The following is a 9498-nucleotide window of genomic DNA, read 5'->3' on the forward strand; positions in this document are numbered from 1 at the left end:
TCAGTAAGAAATAAATAAAAACAAAAAAATAACTACACTTTTAATACTCTGACCTCTCCATTTCTCCATTCTCTTTCTTACAACTTCACTTCTGAGGATGCTTTTTGTACCTCAAATGCTGCCACTCCATTATCTACCTGTCTTTCTGTTCCACTTTTCACTTGGCATTCTCCCACTGGTATTAACCAATTGGAACTGAGATGTGATTTATTTTGCTTTATCCCACCTTTGGAGTCCCTGTGCCTAATTCACATTTCAGTTCATATTGAATTTTATCTATCCTTAGGTATATATGACTAGAATGTTCAGCTATTAACTGGTTCCTAGCTTCCCAGGATCATGTATATTTCTTGCTTGAATATTTATCCATATAAATTTTGAGATACTCAAAGAAATGCTTTATGATTACCGATCTTCATGTCTTCTACTTCTGGAGTAAAAATGTCTTTGTGGATTATGTTTGATCTCCCATAAGCAAATGCCAAGACAGAATTAGATATCCCAGAAATTACTGTTGGGGGTAAGACCTGGGAAGGATAAAGAGAATCTGACAGTGATTTTTTAACCATGACACAGGACTTTCCACCTTCCACTTGTGAAAGAAAGGTGGAAAAAACAATTAACAAGAAATAGGTGCAGATCCCAATGCAATTTTCAGAAAGTCTCCTGTGGCTTAGGAGTGAATTCTTTGGTAAGTTTAAACTCCCCACAATCTGGACCTTCCTACAAGTTTTCTAGAAAGAAAATATGCCATCATAATTCCTTGCCTGTCACACTTGGTTTCTTGAATACTGTCTGTAATGAATCTGATGCATAATAAATATTTGTTATATTAAGTATTTGAATAATAGTCAAGATTTTTTGAGTTTTGCTGGCTTCCCTTATAAGTCCTTTTGATATTTTTTGTGAATAGTATTTTTTTATTTTTATACTTTTAGTAATGCATCGCAATTATAGATCATGATGAGGCTCAATGTTATACAAACATACATGCATGCGGCTCCTGGTGTATTTCCTCCACATCCCACCTGGTAGCACAGTGTTTTTAAACAATATAAATAACTTGTAAGATTATTATGACATTTCAAAAAAAAGACTCACTAGCACTTTTTCTTCTTTCATAGGGATGACAAAATTTAAGACCTATCACTGTAACTTTTGGTTTAACAAATTGGGAGCCAACTTAATTTTTCAAGAATAGTATCTGCTTAAGTCTACTTTAGATAGCTATTATTGGAGCAAATGAGATGATAGTATTTTTAAATTTTTTATTGGTGCATTGTAGTCATACATCTTAATGGGGTACAGGATGGTAGAGGCAAACATGCACACATCACTCATTTAGCCCTTTTACAATTCCCTCCTCCATTCCTCTTCTCTCCTTCTCATGTTTGGCTTAGTGATTGACTTTAATATGCTTCTGAATGTACATCATGTACATTAGGAAATTTCCCTCTTCCCCCCCTCATCCCCCTTAGTTAGGTCATCTTATTTGCTCATCTATAGTTTCTCCTTTTTTGACTACAGTTCTACATATTAGGGAGAACATCTTATTTTTTACATTTGGTGACTGACTAATCTCACTTCACATAATGTTCTCCAGTTCCATTCATTTCTTTGTAAATTATGTAATTTTGTTTTTCTTTATGGCTGAGTAAAATTTCATTGTATACATATCCCACAGTTTTGTAACCCATTCATCTGTTGATGGACACCTTGGCTAGTTTCATAGATTGGCATTTGTGAATTGTGCAGCTATGAACATAGGTATGCATCCATTAGTTTGGTAATTTGGTTTTTATTCTTTTGGGTAGATACCCAGAAGTGGTATTGCTGGCTCAGAGAGTAGGTTTATTCCCATTCTTCTGAGGATCCTGCATTCTGTTTTTCAAAGTGGTTGCACTAATTTGCAATTCCACCAATTTAATTACTTGATATTGGTCTGCTCAGTTTTTCTGTATCTTTCTGTTTCAATAGTGGTAGGCTATGTGTATCCATAAGTCCTCTTGACTTCTAATTTAATTTTAGACACAGTGAGATTTCAATGTTTTTAAGAATACATCACCATAAAATACCTAGGTGATTTTTAAGCTCACATTTTGATGAAAATCTAAAGCCTTTAGATATCAATAAACAGTTAACTGGGTGGTAAAAATATACTGAGTTATTTTTTCCAGAAAAAAGTTTGAACTTTAGGAGAAATACTATATGATCCAGTTTGTATTTTATATGCTGAGGCTTAAAGTGTTCAGACAGTTTAATAAATACCTTTGGAGAAAATTGTTATATTTTCTAAAGAAAAAATAATAAAATTGACCATTATAGGCCCAAACTAGAAGAAACACACACACACGCACACACGCACACACGCACGCACGCACACACACACTCACTCACTCACATACACACACACTTACTGGTCTCTGCTATGATTAGAGAATTATGAATCAACTAAATATTCCAGAGTTTTGAGGCTGTATCTCAGACTACATCATTTGTGATAATAACCATCCATTATTTGTAGTTTTCAAAATGGTCACAACTTAAACATATGGTTAAATATGCTGATTATAGGTAATATAATACATAATCTTGACATTATTTTCTCTATTCTTTTTGAGAATGAAAGACAAGTATCTATATAAAACACATATAAGAGTCTAACGTGGCTAAATAGGACTGATGACCTAGAGAGCATTAGTCATGGACCTAGAGGGAAACAGAGACAGCTTCAAGTAGGTATTTTCAGAGAGTTTAAACACAAAATTATTCACAAAGATATGCATAAGGTGAGGGCAGCTTTGAGGTACAGTGCAGTAGACAAGTGATGTTAACAGTAGTGGCAAGGTTCCTCTGCCTTCCTTAAACCTGGATAAGAAGGGAAAGAAGCAATTTCTTGGAACCCAGAGACAAGAGGCTAAGAGAAGCGGGAACCCAAGGTGCTGGATTCAATCAGGTCAAGTCAATTTTCCAAGTAAAAAGGTAGTATAATAATAATCTGGCTTCTCTTTATGCCCCCCTCCACACTCCTGGAAGCCCCCACCGCTGTGAATTTCAACCAGAATCCAGAAGCAAGAAAGCTCATTGCTGTCTGCATACATAGCAGCCTCTCAAAGCACAAACCTGAACTGTTAGAGGATGCATAAAAGACCTAAAAATTCAGCCCAGTTTTATTCTATACTTACCCCAGGATATTCTTTACACTGTCTAATAAATTATAAAGCAGTATTTAAGCATTTATTTTAATATTTTTATTTTTATTTGTGCATTGTATTGTATGGGTAAAAAAAAAAAAAAAAACTTGTGTAGACATGTATGCACACATCGCCCAGTTAGCCCCCACCCAATCCCCACCCCATTCCCTCCACATTCCTCCTTCCCATGCTTGGCTTAGTGGTTGACTTCAATATGTTTAATTTGTTTTCTTTTATAAGTGAAAAGTGAGGTTAAGGTATATCCTACAATCAAAGCAATGACAGGAGGCAAGGAATCACAGTCATTTTTTGTTACATGTAGAAGCGAGTTCCCTACATTTGGCAGTGATATCCCATGGCGTTTTTACAGTGGACAACGGATTCACGTTAGCCTGCTTTATAGCAATTGCTGCCATTTGATAAGTAACTCCATATGGACTGAGGCTGAAGCACTAAGCATTGTGTCTCTTTCGTGCCACTGATTCACTGCAGTGTCTTACTCTGCAACTCATTGCTACCAGATTTTAGAAAACATACTTGTTTTCCCCTAGTCACAATGCTACCTTCGATTTATTTTTGCTCTTGCTGAATTTTACTATGCTTGGTATTTTAGCATCACTATATTCACGGCAGACTATTTTTAATCAGACATCTACTTATAATCAGAAGAGAGTTTGAAGGGACCTTAAAGGTCACATAATCTTACATCTCACCACATGCACACCATGCCCAAATGATAGTCATATATCTGGCTTCTGCTTGAATAATTCCAATGACAGGGAACTGACTACTTGAGATGCAGCCTTTTCTATGCTTGGATAGCTTTCATTGCTGAAAGTTCTTCCTTATGTTGAGTGGAAATTTATTAACTCTATTTTCCGCATCTTGGATCTGATTCTATCTCTAGAACAATAGCTTTAACTTCATATTCTTTGTTAACCCTCTACGCACTACTGTAGGATTTTTAGTAAAAACATACAGACTGCAAAGTTAAGGTGTACATTCCAGAATAAACATATAAAACATTTTTATTATTTTATTTAATAGCAGTTGGCCCCTTTTATTCTAATTTTATAATTAAAATTAACATGAAGTTAGAATCTTAGAGGGATATTTAAATGTATATACTTATGTCTTAATTTGACTTTGGATTCTAAGATACTTCTCAATCTGAACGTTAAAAAGTAGAAAATGAATCTGAGTTTTAATTTTCTATTACTGATCACTCTTTATTTCTATAATATACTTTTATTGGTGCATTATAGTCTCATATGATAATGTAAATCATGTTGCCAATGGCACACATGCACACAGCATTTGGTTATTCTTATTTCTATATATGAAAAACAGAAGAAAAAGCGAATAACATTAGCAGGGAGGTAAAAAATGGATGACCATTGATTGCATACTGATCTGATCATTCACTAAAAACTTGGTCACTGAATATAATAGATGTCTACCACAGTACAGTTTATGAGCACTTCCCTTGCAACTGTGCACCCCAGTGCTTTCTCCACCATCTCACCTTCCACTCTACTCATTCCTTGGCCTGTAGTTCATCTTATCCTCCAAACGTTTCTCATCTGTAACTACTACTAAAATGTGATCTAATTATCTGCTAAGCTAGTCTCAATTTGCATTCAAGGCACAGTAGCTGATGTGCTTACTGATATTATTTGAATGTTTACTTTTTTCAGATATCATAGAAGGAGACAGTCTAAGATACAGAAATATCAACTTTTATTTTTACAGATTTTGTACATTACACTGTCTACATCCTTTCCTAAGCAGTGATGTCTTATGTTTATATCTGTAGTCCATCTTCTTTTAATGTTATCTATCTTATTTCAATTTTATTCCACCAAAATTTGTTACAGATATTCAAATTTTGGAGATGGCTCTGAGGTATGTAATTTGATATAGCTGGTATCCAATTTTGTGCTTAAGATAGCTGACCCTTGTACAAAAAGGATTTTGCTCAAATTTCTTTTTCATTTTCTCAATGAATAAGGCAGACTCCGAGGAAATACAGCTCATGGAAAAAAATTCAGATAACTCATTTTGCTCATGGAGAAACTATTATAGCTAAGGAAACTGTAAATGCTGACAATTTATTAACTGTAAAAAATTAATTTCTCAAGTCACCCAGAATATTTAATATATCCATTAATATTTTATGTGTAATCCACTCTTAAAGACAGTCTTATTTATCATTTTTCTGAGTAATGTGCTAAAAATGAATATATTTTTCGAAAATTAATAGAATCAACCAATCAATGTATGTGTAACTATAAAAAAATATTAGTATTATATGAATTGCTTACAGGCAAATAGAATAATAATCTATGATAATTTATATATTAGACAAACATAGCAAAAGATAATTAAATTTAAAAACAATTTAGTAGTGATATCATCATTACTTATATTCAAAATAATACTTAAATATATTGACTAATTTGTATCTATAATTAGGGCTTGTTAATAAAGTAAAAGGCCATCAGAAAATGTAAGGTAAAGGCAAACTGCCACAGTTACTTTTCCTTAATAAGAATATACATATATATATTATATATAATTTAGAGGAAATTATATGGTTATTTATAATATTTAGCATATAAAATATAATATTTAAATATAATAACATATATTTAAAGATAATTTTATTGAGACTTATTTATATCAATTTTGATGCATGTCCTTATCTATAAAGTTTCAAAATAATTTTCTATTAAAAACCCTCAAATAATTAGCTTTAAATGAAATTTTGGATAATAGGTTTATATTATTTCCATGGAACAGAACATCTGTGTTCTTTAGGTGATGTCAACATATTTATTGGACTGTTACATCATTTGTTCAATCACCTTGTATGCTGCATTACACAAATGAGGTATTGACAGCAGGATATTATTTATGTTGCACTGTGGCTTTGAAAGTGACACCAAAGTCTTTTTAAAGTTATTAAGCTACACGATTGCATATGTATTCCTCCTTTGTCTTATAATCACAATTTCCAGTTTCTTATAAAGGGAAAAATATACTTCTTGTATTTGAAACTTTATTTCAGTTATTTTGAATTTTCATAATAAATATAGCAAAGAAAAAAAAAACTCTGAGGTTTCAAATACAGCCAATTTGATAAACTTGTTTTTGAAGATGTGTGACATCTAGATAGTCTCTACCCCAAACCAAATAAGACTGGAATACTTTAGGGGTTGAAAAATTAAGCAAGGATTCCTGAGCTGTGTCAGTGATTTATTTTATTTTATGTATTATTAACTTAGAACCTATGAGTTTCTCTTGTGAGCTCTGGTATTCACATCTCAATATATTATCTTTTTAAATTTTTTTCATGTTTCAAGCAAACCATGGGCTTAAGTTTTCTACTTCCTGTTTGACATCACTGCTTCATTGTGTTCATTTTGACAAATGAATAGAACAACCCAAACCCTGTTACACATCATCTGATGGTGGAGTGCCCCAAACTCATACACTGAAACCATTAATATCATTTCCTCCAATCCCAAAGGGGCCTCACTTTGTTACAGGTATTGCAGAGTGATGGTTAAGCACAAACAGGGCAGGAAGAGATGGAAGTAATATTTATTGCAGAACTAATTAGGCACTGTACTAGTTCTTTTCATATACTCTTATTCAATTTCTTTTCTGGGATGATGACTTTTATACATCTCTACCAATGTTTCTTGATGAGACCTTCCAGAGAAAAGTGCAGTTTTGATTCCTGGTTGGTTTCTATTCCACACTTTTTTTTTTCTCTTTAAAACTGACAAATGAAGAATGGATGCATTATTTATTAATTTATTTATTTTACTGTTATTCCTAAAAATCTACAGGGTTAGTAAGTTGTGAAATGTCATTTCAATCACTGTCCATTTTCTATTCGGTCCCACTCTGTTAAAGAAAAAGATGCTATCAAGCAACTTAAGTTTCTGTGGTTCTTGTTTACTTTTTACTCTTTATGTCCTGAAGAAATCAAAATAGATAAAAGCAATTCTGAACTTCTTTTTATTTCTGTTTCCTTTGAAGGAACAAATGAAAGAGACTTGAATCTCATTACATTCTCTAAATATATGACTTAATCTTTATTTCATCTTTGGTTAGTGGAAGAGAATGGGTAGGACGAACTTTATTTTATTTGATACCCTACAGTGTGACTTCATATAGTCAAGGACTTGCCTGTGTCAAAATTTTGAAGTGAAATAAATATAAGATGAATAATTTTATTCAAATTGTATGCATGTGAAAATCTCATGCAATGTTTGTCTTTGTATATTCAAAAGGTCAGAGAGAGGGTTGAGATATGACTCCAGGTTGGTTAAAATACAAAGATAATAGATATTGCCTTATCCTATAATGTTTCTAGAGCAGAAGAGCTCTATGATCAAAGATCAAAGTTCATCTGTGATTTAAATGTTTTTAATTACTTTCATACTTTTATTGGTACATTATAATATTGCTTTTTTTTTTTTTTTTTTTTTGGTGGTACTGTGGTTCCTGGAAGCCCTTCTACCTCCCTCCAGGCTACACTCCCAGACACCTATTTTATGCTTACTTGGAAACAGGGTCTCTTAAGCCAGCGCGGCTGACTTCGAACCTGCACGATCCTCCTGTCTCCGCCTCCCAAGCGCAGGTATTACAAGCGTGCGCCACCACGCCCGGCAGTATTGCATACTTTTATTAGTGCATTATAATATCTTTATCTTCCATATTAGTTCTTTCTGTGGCCAAAAGCCTAAATCATGCCCGAGTAGATTTCTAGGTATCTTTTTCTTTAGTTTCTCACTTTCTGGAAGTCTGTGCTGCAAGTCCAGCTGCCATAAACATTCTATATTTTGACCCCCAACTTCCATCCTTAAGTCACTTCTCAGTCATCTCTACACCAGTCTCTAGATATGTTTTAGGGCATAAAGTTGGAGTTATCAACTGACAGTTGACTTGCCTCCCTAATCAAGTTTAAATCATATCAAACTATCCTTTTTTATTTATTTTATTTTATTTTATTTTATTTTATTTTTTGCAGTACTGTGGATAGAACCCAGAAGCATTCTACCTCTGAGCTACACTCTCAGTCCTACTTTTTATTTTTTATTTTGAAACAGGTTCTCACTGAGTTGCAAAGGGCCTAAGTAGTAGCTGAGGCTGTCTATGAACCGGGATCCTCCTATCTCAGCCTCTCAAATGTTGGGATTAGAAGTATGCACCACCATGCCCAGCTAAAAAACTATCTAATAATAAAAAAGAGCAGTGAAGTAAAAAAATATGTTTGGACGTTGAATTTTTCTGTTTAGGTATCTCAGTAGAGGTGAGCACAACTGTCTACTTGTTCCCACTGGTTTTGATACCTTAAGCATATATACAGTCTTAACTGTTAGAATATGTATAGTCACATTACATATCCATGCACCCAAATTAGCATATTAAATTTAGAATGACATTTTAAAAATCAAACTTTTTCATATCTTAAATGGTTACGAAAAATGAATACTATTTGTATATCCCACTTTATGAATATTTCTACAGGAACATCTAGGCATCTATGCCTAACAAACAAAGCACTGATTATTTGCACAACTTAATTAACATTCAGATAAATTTTGTGGATTTACATAAATGAGCTATCTGGCCATCTTTTCCAAACATTAACAAATATTGGCTTGCTTTCCTTTGTTATTAAAATGAGGAATAGTATATATATTTATTGATCAAAAACAGGGCACCAGGCAGTGTAGCCACATATATTTTCATTTAACCTTTGCAATACACCTGAAGTATACAATATTATTCCTTTTTCCCCATACATAAACTTAAGTTGGGAGAAATGTATTAATTTCCCAAGATCGAACATAGCAGTAGTGGTACTAAAATTTCATATAATATTTTAATTCCTAAGGCATGTTTTCCCTCAATATGATGCTTTTTGACCATTACTATTGCTGTTTCTTAATTATATATCCCACCTTGTGATTATTTATCCACCATTAGTATGAGTACAGAAGGCTGCATGTATCAAAACATGGTAGCTGCTCCTCTCCTATATAAACTCCTAATCACACACATGTATTTTTAGAAGAGACAGAATTTAGTAGAAAAATTAGAAACAAAGAAAGGAAGAAAGGCTTTAGTACCCATACAAACAAAAAAAATTAAAAAACTTAAATTTTATATTTTGGTTATCTAAAATATCTAGGAGTTTTCAAACTGCTTTGTTACCATATCTACATTTTCTCTCTCCCTTCCTCTTTCCTCTCACAATTCTTTCTCCTATCTTGTTTTCTGTTTT

Source organism: Muscardinus avellanarius (genome assembly GCF_963383645.1).
Source record: "Muscardinus avellanarius genome assembly, chromosome: 5".
Classification (NCBI taxonomy): domain Eukaryota; kingdom Metazoa; phylum Chordata; class Mammalia; order Rodentia; family Gliridae; genus Muscardinus; species Muscardinus avellanarius.